Source organism: Thunnus thynnus, chromosome 20 (assembly GCF_963924715.1).
Source record: "Thunnus thynnus chromosome 20, fThuThy2.1, whole genome shotgun sequence".
Lineage (NCBI taxonomy): Eukaryota > Metazoa > Chordata > Actinopteri > Scombriformes > Scombridae > Thunnus > Thunnus thynnus.
The window spans coordinates 14,569,753-14,583,211 of NC_089536.1; the positions used below are offsets into that span (position 1 = coordinate 14,569,753).

The following is a 13,459-nucleotide window of genomic DNA, read 5'->3' on the forward strand; positions in this document are numbered from 1 at the left end:
CACACTAATTTGTGTCTGTTGGAGTGGAAGTCCTCAAGTGTGACAATGAAATCTCAATTATGCAGGTAGAATTCAAACCACTGGAAAACTGTGCCAGACAGATCCACAAAGTTTTTTAGCCTTTCCAGAAGAATCCCATGACACTGTGTCGAATGCAGAGCTTAGGTCTAGGAGTATTAGGACAGAGGTTTTCTGTTGATCCTCTTGTCATTAACGTCTTTTAAAAGAGCAGTTTCTGTGCTGTGAAACATGTGGAAGCCAGACTGGAATTTATCATTAACATTTTTTATCTGTAAAACAGCATTTTAGTTGCTAATATACAATCTTCCCTATGATCTTACTCAGGAAGATGAGGTTGGAGATCAGCCGAGTTGCTAAGTGCATTTGGATCCAGGTTGTTCTTTTTTTCAAAGAGGACTAATAGCAGTAGTTTTCATGCAATGGGGAAAGATACCAGTCTGGAGAGAACAATTTACTATTGACAGGATGTCATCTATAAAAAAATTAAAGACAGATTCAAAAAATGATGCTGGAAGTGGATCAAGGGGGCTGGTACAGGACTTAAGACGATTTATAGCATCAGTGAGATCTCTGGAGTCTACAGTGGAGGAAAGCTTGAGACCATTAGCATGCAGTAGTAGAGGTAGTTCATAGTTAGCAGGGCAACTTAGTAATTAGGATATTGCGCCTGATGTTAAGAATTTTGTCATTAAAAAAAGATGCAAGTTCATTGCATTTGGCAGTTGAGAAAGCATCGGAAGAAACATTAGGGGCGGGGCTGATGAGTTTATCAATGGTTGAGAAAAGGTGTTTTGGATAATTTTTGAGGGTGTCAATATGAGTTGAGAAGAATTCTTTTCTGGCCTGTTTCATGCTTTAATTATAGTTCCTGAGGGTGTTTTTGAAAATGTCCTGGTCAACGGGCAGTTTTGATTTTCTCCACCTCCTCTCAGCTTTTTTGCAGTCTCTTTTGAGCTGCTTTATGATCTCAGTATCTCTCCTTTACGTATGCTAGAGATTTTTTTAGATCTTAATGGTGCAGCATTATTGATACCGTCTAACAGAAGAGAATTAAAGTAATCGGCCAGGTCATCACAACTGCTGCTCTCAGATAAAGGCAACAGGGAGGTCTTTGCACTAAGAAAGTGAGTTTGAAAAGACTGCAGTGATGTTTCACAGAAGTACTGTTTTATGAAACGTCTACTGGTGATAGCTCGATCAGCAGCTAAGAGTACACTGAGGAAGACACAGTACTGGTCCGACATTGTAACATCATTGACAGCACTTACTCTAGTGTCTGTTCGGTCAAGTATGTGTCCATGCTGATGAGTTGGCTCCTTAATATGTTGGGTCAAGCGTGGAATTATTGATGTGAATGTTGAAATCACCAGAAATAATTACTTTGGTATAGTCAATACAGATATTTGATAGCTGATTTGCAAAATCCCTACTGAATTCAGAGTTGTATTTGGTGGTCAGTATATTATCAGAAGCAGGAGTGACATGTCAAACTGTAGATTAACAGCAAGACATTCAAAGCTCTGGTACTCTCCAATGAGACCTGAAGACATTTTAAAGAATCAGAGAAAATGGCTGCTACTTTCTCACCTCGTTTACCTGACTTGCAGCATGCAGAAAGTTATAATTCAGGGGTGATGCCTCATGCAGTGTGAAGAAATTATTTGTATCTAGTCATGTTACAGTAATAAAAAGAGTTTCAAGGTCATTATCCTTAATATGTACGCTGACCATAAATGACTTATTGGCCATTATCGTGGTATCTTACAGTATAATGTCAGGGTGGCTGTCCGCCAGCTGAAGCTCAGTAAAGGTTGAGTGCATAGACCGTATATACAGTTTATGGTTGAGTGATGCAGCAGGACAATGACCCTGAACATCAAAGTAAATGTACTACTGAATGGCTTCAATCAAAGATGGAGTGGCCTAGTCAGAGCCCAGACCTTAACCCAATAGAGTTGCTGTGGTATGACCTCAAGAGAGCCATTTACACCAGTCATCCTGGGAATATGGCTGAGCTGAAGCAGTTCTGTAAGGACAAATGGTCCAAAATTCCTCCTGAATGTTGTGCAGGTATAATCTGCAGCTACAGGAAGCGCTTGGTTTAGGTTATTACTGCCAAAGGAGGTCCAACCAGTTATTAAATCCAAGGGTTCACTCACTTTTTCCACGAGCACTATGAATGTTTTATGGGTGTGCTCAATAAATACACAAAATATTATAATTTTTGTGTTATTAGCTTAAACACATTGTGTTTGTCTATACTTGTGACTTAAATGAAGATCAGATCATATTTTATGAACAATTAATGCAGAAAAACAGGTAATTCCAAAGGGTTCACATACTTTTTCTTGCCACTGTATTTGCCTACCACTGTATTAGAGCCAATTTTATAGACCCCAGAGAAATTCCATTTCCACTTTTGGCAATCAAATGAAAAAATAAAAATGAGCCAAATGAACATTGATAGTTTTAAGATGGGAAAATTAAATAAGCTAGAAAGATCGTTTATTTAGTATGAACAGCTCTGTTTGTGTTACGTTACATGTGTATAAATACGGATTTCCAGTATGGATTTTGAACTGACCACAATCACTAAACCTTGTTTGTGGATTAATAACAGTGGGGTAGCACTACTTGACCCCATGGTTAACTGTTACCGAACTACCACTTGGTTAATCACAAAGAGCAAAAGCAGCAAATTTAAAAACAGAAAGAAGAAAGAAAGTCCACCATGTTGCAGAGCTGGGCTAGACATGTATATTTCCCAAAAGTAGCAGAGAAAGTTAGTAAGTCTATGAGTGTGAAACTATTTTAAGCTTCCAGTGATCCAGTTTTAACTTTTCTAGAAGCAAATTTGGTTGCTGAGCAATATTTAGCCAACTTGTCTGCTCAGTGTTAAGAGAGAGTGAGTGAAAGACAGACAGGGAGGGCTAGAGAGGGGGAGAGATGGTGGAATCAGTTTGATGCCAAGAGCTGTCCGTTGACCCTGATTAAATGCCTCCCTTAACTCACTGGGACCACTGATAAGACCAAGGCACTCTGGGCGGTGTGCGTGTTATGTGTGTGTATGTTCAGGAGCCAAAGCAGGAGATAAAGTGTGTCTACACATGTGCACGTACAAGCCTGTGTGTGTGTGTGTGTGTGTGTCCCAACACCAATTCTCCTGTGTAAACATGCTGACCTGGCACAACACCAGTAGACACTTTGAAGTTGGCAATAGCCACTGTAATCTCCTTCCCTCTTTCTCTCTCTCTCCCGCTCTCACATACATATACATCCCCACACATGCTGAGCCAGAGGCGAGACTTAACACTGGCAACCTTCTGTGGCTTAGCATGTGGCCACTAACACACAGACACCCACACACACTCACACAAATACTCTTCCATTGTTACAGACAATTGCATCCTCTGTCTCCTGCACAGAGAGAGAAGACAATAAATTATCTCACACACAAATGCACAAAATCACTGACTCTCACGCATACAGTAGCCCTTTATTTTTGTTGTATTTATGCCACCTATAATGCAATTTTCTGCTGACAGTTACGTGTGAGGGTTTGTGTGCGTTTATGTAAAAGTGCCGACCACTCTGGAGTGTATAACACTACAGCCACAGAGCATCTTCAGGTCTTAAATCAGACACACTGACTTCCCGGCACAATCATCTCTAAATGCACTGACAGACTGAGTTTTGTGGGAGTCAGCATTAATATACAGTTTATGTCAATGTGCTGAGACAAACACACATCTTTTCCTAATAGTACAACATGCTGTATCTTGTAAAAAGATGATGCTCTACAGAAACAGAAAGTCATTTTCAACCTAATTATGTGTCACATTTGAGACATTTGTAGTATTTGTAATCACTCAACAGAAAAGTTGAAACAACATGGAATGGACAATACAGAGTTAAGCTTGGAGGGTGAAGATTTTCTGGCTACTGTACCTGTGTAAAAGAAAAATGAAAAGTATTACTAATGCCTACAGCTATCTTTAAGGGGTCGATTCACCAAAATATTAGTCAGTTTCTATGACAACTGTTAACAGCATGTTCTGTGAAGAATTGGGACACTGAATTTGAAAGAGATGTTGTTGTTGATTTTTTTAAGCTGCATTAATCAGTATTTTGGGCCACTTGGGGACAGAACTCTGCAACAAGCTAAAAACCACACGTGTGACATACCTGTATAGAGTACTGGCCTTGTAAAGTTTATGGGCTAACATGTTAGAAAAATATTGTCTGTTTACACATTCAACAGATGTGTAGCAACATTATCATTCATTTGGAGTTGTGTTTCTGGTGACCTGTCAAATGGAAGTCCAGTCTTCACTGATTTGATCTTTACTAACTCTTGACAAAAATATCTTTAGCTGTTAAACGTTGCACTATATTGACCAGCTAGTCGCTTTGTCTGCTATTTGGTGCTGGGTAGTTTGTGTTAAGCGGGTTTATCAGAGCTTTACCACTGAGCTGCCTGCTGCATCTGGAAACTAAGTTGATGACAGTGGTGGGAGTGACCAAGACCAAAACAGTAAAGGTGCAGGCTGAAAAACCAAAACAATGAGCTGAAAGATTCTAAAACAGTCAACTTATCACTCAACTATGGAACCTAATGATATTTTTTTCACTACGAGGGGCACTTATCACATTACACATAGTCATTTGACCAGTTGTTCATATATAAATGAATGATTATTTGCAGCTTTAAATGTAACTTTTGAATGATGTGAGCACCAAAAATGAAATTTCATTCACTTCCATTGTACTGGGGTTGCAGCTAGCAGAAATCTAAGATATGGATATTTCAAAACCTGGGCAAATACAACCCAGAGTAACAACATTACTGGATACCACTAGAAGTAAGAGAGAAAATATTTTATAATCAAGGTGAACTCACGATTTAATGTAACCAGGTACTATGTCTATTCCTTGGTCACACTCCTTGGATAGGGGTCTTGTGCTGTATGTGGGCTGTATGTGTGTGTGACATTTGTTTTGTTTCACTATTTACTGGAACATATCAGTAATTGAACTGTTATATTCCTGTCACCCCACAGTGCCGTTCACCTGACAGTCAACACTTCCTGTTACAATAAAAATGTACAAAATGTTCCTGCAATGCAGCTCATACACAGAAATGAATAACATTATTTAAGCACAAAGTTGCACACAATTTTCACTTGGTCTGTTGGCAAATAAGATGACACATTTCTGAGCCCAAATAGCCACAGTAGCTGTGTTGATTTTTTTTTAAAGGTGGAAAAAAAAGCTGCCTTAGGTGGCTGCAACATTGGTGAAAGCATGCTACTTCATTGCCTCATTGCCCATTGGTTATGTCCCACTTTTACATTCCCAGCCACACTTGAGAAATCGCAATTGCACCAACTGTTGTTGGCTATGTATCATTACCTGAATATGTCAATTTATAAGTGAGCATCCACAGTGGAGATGGTGAAGCTACACATGACAAATGTAGTACCATGTTATAATGTGTCTTCGACTAATTCTTTCTTATTTGGGTCCAGGACTGAAGAGGTTTAGGAGCCCTGATCAGATAGAAAGCTACTTACTGTAGGGTATTAAACTGGGGCAGGGGTTCTCAGAACTTTTACCACACAGGATTAAAATTGAGATCATTTAATCTCACCCTGGGACTCAGGCACATTAATAATCTCCTCCTTTTAGAAGAACAGGGCTTCAGCCTTTAGCCTTTTTTTGTCATTTTAAGCATTTACATACACTGAAATGAAATTTGTCCTCTGCATTTGACCCATCCTATACACTAGGAGCATTGGAAAGCCATAGTGGACACCTGGGGAAGCAACTTGGGGTTCAGTGTCTTGCTCAAGGACACACATTGACAGGGAGAGCCAGGGAACTAAGCCACCAACCCTACGGTTAATGGACGGCCTGCTCTACTTCCTGAGCCACAGCCGCCTTTGTAGAGGTACCCACCACAAACAACCAAAAACTAATTTTCAGCCCAGTTTTAGAAACTATACGGGTCTAAGGAAATGAAAATGTGGAGTAGGATGAGGTGTAGACTGGTAAATTGACACGTTTTTAATATGTGTCCTTATTTCCTTTTATGACAAAGTCAACGTAAATTGCTTTGTTGACTTTCTTTATTTTTCACCTAACCACTCTCTTCATTATTTGTTCTTATTTTGCTTGTTATAATTATATAAAGTGGTTGCTCACTGTGCATAATTCAATAAAATTAGTAATGCCCTTCATAAGTAATAAACAGAATAAAAATTTGGTCACAAAGAAAATAAGTTAGGCAGCTCTTGCTGATTTGCCTCTTTCTTTCTCCTGCCTGGGTTGCCAGATATGCGGATTCCAGGCAGTGTTTTGGCCAGCAGGCAGATAATCTTGTTAGGAACAATTAACTCGGTTGTATTGTTGAATGTAAACTCAATCCCTCACACAGAAGCATTCAAAACAGCACCTGGCACCACAACCAACAAATGCCATCAAAATGTCAATGAAGATCAACACTCCTGCACTGAAGTTGGAACATGAAAGTCAAAGTCATTCAAAACTGCACCCTGTGGTGACTATATACGAAAATAAACTAAACTTGTGTTTTCAGATGCACAGATGGTGTAAGTAACCTCTATCTGTCTTGGTATGAAGATAATGACAATCACAGAGAAAACTCTCATCATTTTATCATGTTGGCCACCAGGTTGGATTTTTTCCAAAGTGATCTTGATTGCTTCAAACATCAAACAGGATGAGGACACTGTTCTTCCAGCACAACATCATAAAACCTTTTAGTTTCATGCAGCAGTGGATGATTGGCTAATAGCACTATAGAGAACAAAAAACATGTTTGTGATGTTTAATAATGTCAAAGAAAAAAGACAAATAATAGGCATATTGTTAGTTGTGTCTGTGTAAGTTCCTTTCAAATGGTAGGTCATGATGTTTACTTGAGTGGAAATTAGGTTAATATGACCTCAAAAATCATGTATTTGAGTTTCACCGCTTGTTCTTTCATCTGACAGGAACACAGTTAATAAACCCACAGAATATGTCCTTAGTTCCAAAGCAGCTAGAGTTGTTCACAGAGGCATGACTAACTCATTAGGATGTGTCATGACAACTTGTTGTGAGTATTAAGTCAAATATATACCTCCCAGCACAGGTATAACAACACTGATTGGAAATGTCTGAAAGAAGCATTCAAAATTATGATTTGAGTTGAACAAAGTGTAGAAAATTACAAGCTTTCGAAATCAAGGGGTGTATTCAGAAATGCACACAGGAAAAACAGTAGTTTGTAGAAATGAAAAGAAAAAAAAAGGGGTCCCAATCCATTGTAAATGCACAGGAGCGGGGTAGCACATTTGCAAAATCCCTATTAATAAGAATAAAGATGAGATGGAGAACATATGCTCTTGATATAGCGAAGAATTCGCCAATACCTAGGAGGATAACACTGTCTACTCTTATCCTTAGATAGAAATGGAAGAACTCAGCTGTAGCCTGCTATCTGTCAGGAACAAGAATAGTTAGCCTTGCTCACATGAGTGTGGCTAATTCACTATGACATCTTTCTAATAAGTAGTGTGGCCACTGGGAGGATGGAACCAAATGCAGAAAGTACAGATATCACCGGTGGTGAGAAAGTAAATGTGTTTTACTTCATAAGTAAATGTTTTTTATACAGTTTCAGTGAGTATAGTTGGATCTGTTGATGCTATTAAAAATAGGTGTGAGCATTGGTAATTAGGATAAAACAAGACGCTCCAAAACAAACTGCAACAATCATGTTGGTTTCTATAACAGTTATTGCTGTTATGTTCAAAGAAAGATAAAAATCATGATGCAGTAACAGCAATTGTCTCATAAACAGTCCTATCTGATTTATTTTGAAAGGAATACATAGAGCCTGCATTCATGTAATAAGCATCTAGTCTGAGGAGAGCTGTGAATCAGATATAAAAAGTGAATCAACCATTGCTTAAAGCATTTTAATTTGTCACATAAAATGTCAACTATGTCAACTTTACTAAATAAATGCTGATGATTTGTAAGGCTTTCTATTGTTTCACGCCAGATAGGCAAATAGAGAATTGTGTCAGAATTGTGTCATCCAATAAAGTGGCATCAGATTTTGAGGCAATGCAGCCATACCCTCCCATTTTTACCCAAATTTTGGACCTGAACCCAAACAGAGCTGCATACACTGTCATAGGTCAAAGTCAAAATGTCTCTATGATGAACCCATCTGGGGTTTTTGAGACACTCCCTTAAAGTTTTGACTGCAACTGTGGTTGCAGTGTGAATTTCACATACAACTGCCATGAAAAATCATGATTTTGTGGTCACATATGGTCACAGTTTTTCACTAGTGTCAGTAGGGCGCGTGGTGACTGTAACAAAACCTGAGCAAGGTTCCACGGCCATGCCAAGCTCCTGGAAACCAGGATCATCAGTAAGCCCTGTCTGTGGCCCTGTTTGGCCCCAGTGAAGAAACCACACCACTCCAGTCTCACGACAGTAATAATAAGCAAATTCAGGCATATTTATTAGCCCATATTTGTACTATATTTGTAAACTAATAACATCTTTTTTCCTTTTTTGTATTGTATAGAGAGTTTCAGTACCTTCAGAGGACCAAGGTACTATCGAATTATCCTGTTTAAACAACAAAGACATCTTAATTTAGCAATGATTATAGCTAGTTTACTTTCTTGTTAGTTTGCACATGTAGCTGACTCTCCAGATAGTGGTAGCTACCTTTGTAGCCAAACATTGAATCTTTCCATATTTCTGAGATCCATTTGTTCCATTTTTACTGAATCATATCTATGAAATACATCTTGTTACTATAGGACAGATTCTGTATTGATTTTATAATAGCTAGACTCAAAATTTTGACATTTTAATGCATTTAATGGCTTGGGATGCTCTTGTGGTAATTTTCTGTATGCATTATATTGTGAAAAGACTGCAGAAAAAAAGAGGAAGAAACTGTCAAATTTGGAGGCATGACTTTCTGTCCTTAAATGTTATCTGATACTCTTATTTAAGACATGCAACATTCATTTCAAAATAACAGACAACAGAAAAACATTTAGGAACAGTGTGACTAAAGCAGCGTGGTTTAATAGTGGATCCTGAGATTCAGATTACAGGAGGTAACCCTGCTAAGGGTTCTCTTTATTTCCACTGGGATAAAATAAAGAGTATCAATTATTGCCAAATGTAAGATTATAATCCTGCACTATTATTGCAAAAACAACTCTCTGTGGTGCTCATACCTCATGCCAAGTTCTCACTCTGGTGTGTACATGTGTAAGAACTTCTATATACTCAGAATTTAGACCCAATCTTACTTTCAAGGGTTTTTCAAAAGATATTTGATTTGTCATGAGTGTCAGAGTTTAGTCGATGTTGTTAGATTACAGTGTGTCAACAAGTTTTTCAGAAACTCAGAAGATACTTTTCCCATCAGCATCAGAGTTAAGTAGTATTAGTAGAATATAGTCTAGGGGTGTGCCTGAATACAAATACGTTATTTGGCAAAGCACAAATAGTGAGTTTTTATGAACATTTATTTTGTACAAATATTTTAAGAAATTATTTGTTTTCGGGAAGAAAAAAAAAGTTAAATACCAGCGCGCAGGGCACTGTGCTGTCTCTGTGAGGTCTGTCTGTGTATTAGCAATGCACTTAATTTTAGCTCAGTAGTCAGTGCAGTCGAGACCTGGTGTGAGGACCTCCTTCGTAAGATATTTATACTTATACTTATTTTAACACTTTAATATCCTAAAATTAAAAGCGTAATAAAAACAAAAACTGTATTTTTACACTTATTTCCACTTTTACTAAAATACAATTACAAATATAAATTATACTGCCTCAACAAATATAGATACAAACACAAATACTGGACTCTCTGCACATCCCTACTATAGTCATGGAAGTACTTGGGTTTGTATACCAAGGAACCTTTGTGCAGGACTAATTGTAAGACATGATGCCAAAATAAAGTAAAAATTACGTTTTTCTAATTTAATAATGCTTTTTAGGTGATTTTAGGTGATTTTATCCAGACCTGAGTACCATCAGTGAAAGGGCCACTAGCAAGTAGGTTAGTTAGTAAACTAACATCAAAGACAGAGTGCTCTGATAAAATATAGATTTTTTCCACATCAGGTAAAGAAGCACAGTGACTTTATTTTTTCACTAAAGATAAATAATGCATTAACTCATTAATTAAATGAACAAACAAATATATATTTTACCACAGTAAAACATCACTTCACAGACAATCTCGCGCTTTGAAAAGGCAAGGACTTAGCTGCAGGTATTTAAATCGAAGTCTTGGTGCCTCTGTCATCCAGCATGACTAACAGGATTTGACATGGTGACGAGTGGACGGCTCCCAGGTTCACAAAACACATTCTGTCTGTCTGACCCCTCTCCATACACACACACACATACATGCGCTCAAACACACACACACACACACACACATACTCACACACAAATAAGCAATGGCACATAATCCAATGGGTATTGGACACTCAAATGCAGACTCTCTATGCTTCACCATAACACACAATATTCAGTCACGTGTTTGTCATTACCAGCCACCTAGCACTAAATAGCTCTGTACCTGTTTATACAAGCCACTTTCACACATGACTGAGCAAAGACTCAAATTATATAAAGGGCTCCTGTTTTGACACCCAGATCAGGATAAAGTTGGCATGGGTGATGCGTGACCAATACTGTCGGAGCCTCTACAAATCAACAAAAAACAAAAACAAAAAAAGCAACATCTTTTACCTGTTACACCTGCTTTACATCACCTACCCACCTACCCCCCCCCCCCCCCCCCCCCCCCGCCCACCTCTTGTCACCTTTGACTTTCTCCCCTCACTAGCTCGCTCTGTATTGAAGAGGCGACAGCTTGCCGTAATTTAAAGTAATCGGATGACTCTCTCTCTCTCCCTTTATAATCCGAGACACAGGCTGCTGTGAGGTAACCTGCTTTTTAACGGGACCAGTGCACGACTCCTCTACTGTCTACTTGTTGAAAACATACTATCCTCTTGGTATTTCAGCTGAGGTGGAGGTGATCAATTGAAAGCCAGCCCTGGGGGGGGGGATGAAATTGCTGCTCAATTACACGAGAAAAAAAATGGACCACTCATGTAACCTATTACAGTAAAACCAGTAGGAATGGAGGAGGCTGAGCATAAACTTAGCACAGTTTATCAAATGTAACATCACACACAAAAATTCTATATTAACTGTATGGGATACGGGTGCACTTGCAGCCAGGAGGTTACAAGAAAAAAATGACTTAAATTCACGTTTTATTATCATGATCACTGATAACTAATATCTATGAAATAAATTAAAGCTGCATGTTGCATATAAATATGCTGACTTGTCTTGAATTAATTCCAGTCGACGTCAATTTACTAAACCAGCACCAATAATCTCCTCAGCCTGTTTCAGCACCATGGACAGCGAATTCTCCCTTTCTGCCCTAAATGCATTAAAGAAAGCTCCAACTTGTCGTATTCCAACCACAGTACTGTAGTCAATACTGTAATGCAGAAAGCGTGTAGAGTTTTTCAGAGCATGTGTTAGCAGCTACAGTCTATCTGTCTTTTCTTCTATTTCAGTCACAGGGACAGCGTTTTCTTTCCGCACACATCCAAACTGCCCCACATTTCTACCGAAAAAGAATAAACACCCCGCAGAGGAGTATGAACAAGAAATAGTGAAGAAATAACACAACCAGAAGCAGATAAAAGAAATCCAATGCATGGGCGCCTTTAGATCACCAAACTTAAACCAGGCTTATTATAAGTCCAAATATTCTAGAGCTGTTTCATTAAATAATACAACATGACTTACCGTGTTATCCCCGTTGAAGCCATATGTTTAACACACAAATCTACTTTTCCACACACTGTTGCCGTCTCTGGGCCGCGGTAAAACACAGCCCGAAGAGAAAATCCAGGAAATAACATCCACACAACTCATCCACCCGCCTGACCAAACACCGACCCCACTTTTGGGGGCGGGGGAGGGGGAAATACCGCTGTCTGCGCCTTCAAACCGCGGAAAAAAATGAGTAGTTTCTTTAAGAATTCAAGTCACAAAAAAGATGACTGTCTTCATGCAATTGAAAAAAAAAAATACTATTCTTCCTCTCCTCTAGTCTTCTTTTAGTTTGAGTCTCTAGTGCGGGACTTACAGGGTAACTAGAGCTTTGTAGGAGAGAGACAGAGTAACAGTATATCTCCTCTAGTGTTCCCCCTTGCTTTCTCAACCAGAGAGGGAGAGAGAGAGAGGGAGGGAGGGGGAGACAGACAGACCTAGAGACATGAGCTGAAGGAAAAGAGAGAGAGAGAAAGAGAGAGAGAGAGAGAGAGAGAGGCGATGCGGAGTCAGAAAGGGAGGTTTTTTTGTGTTAAGGTAGCCGTGCATTTACCGCAGGAGCAGCAAGTTGCAGCGGAGACGGTGATCGGTGCACCATCGTAATCTAATTATGTCCACGGCAAAAGGCGCACGGATTACCGGGTGGTTGCTTTGCTATGTTCCGCTCTGCTCTCCTCTTTGCGCCCCATGGCGGAGAGAGTAGTATATGGGGCACTGTGACTGTAGGCTGTCTTATCAAATTTTAACTCGTCAGTATCCACTCACACGCATGTCAGTAAAAGTTAGGAGCATCAAATATACAGTCAGACCTTCACCGCTCTTTAAAGTGACACGAAAAGCACAATAACGCACCTCTTCTTCACTATATTGCAAAAAAAATAAAATAAAATAAAATACCATTGTTGCCACAGGTGCACCATGCAGAAGCAAAAGGGTGCATCACACAGTATGGTGCACGATCAGGAGACTCATTGTGAAAGTGAGAGAGGAAAGATGAGAAGATGATGTGGTAAATGATTTGGACACAGCACAATTATCACTATTCTTTGGAGCACTACAGCAGCCCGGTTTTTCAGTAGTTTGGGAGATTGAGATGCAGCTATGCCGGATGTTTCGGTTTGGGATTAACTGTTCCTGCATGCTTATTTCACTGCTGAAATTCTTACAGAGAGAAGTCGCCTATCAGGCTTGCTGAAATTTCTTGGTCACTTCTCTTCAGTGGTAGCTTACTTTACATTTCTCTCTGCTGAATATGGACATGCAGCTGGGGTACTGCAGATATCTTAATAGCTGTTAAAACAGTAATCCTACAATGAATATTCAAACCTCATAAGAAAAAATAAATGGAGTCCATCCAAGCTCAGAGTGAGAGAGAGGCAGGGTGGATGGTGGAGGTAGAAATACTAATAGTAGTTCTAAATGTACTAAAAATTATGCAGAATGTATGTGTTGCATCACATTTTATAAGAGGACCATGCAGTATGTTTTGTATGTAAAATCTATGTAAAGTAACCAG

At 39.1% G+C, this 13,459-nt stretch overlaps 1 protein-coding gene across 1 annotated transcript in view; it reads right to left on the bottom strand.

Moving 5' to 3' along the window:
- pcdh15b (protocadherin-related 15b) overlaps positions 1 to 12,019 on the bottom strand; it is a 201,985-nt gene extending 189,966 nt beyond the window's left edge. Inside the window, exon 1 of the mRNA XM_067576199.1 lies at positions 11,917 to 12,019. The gene's annotated coding sequence lies outside the window, so the exon portion shown is untranslated. The remainder of the gene's footprint in view (positions 1 to 11,916) is intronic.
- Positions 12,020 to 13,459: the final 1,440 nt, after the last annotated feature.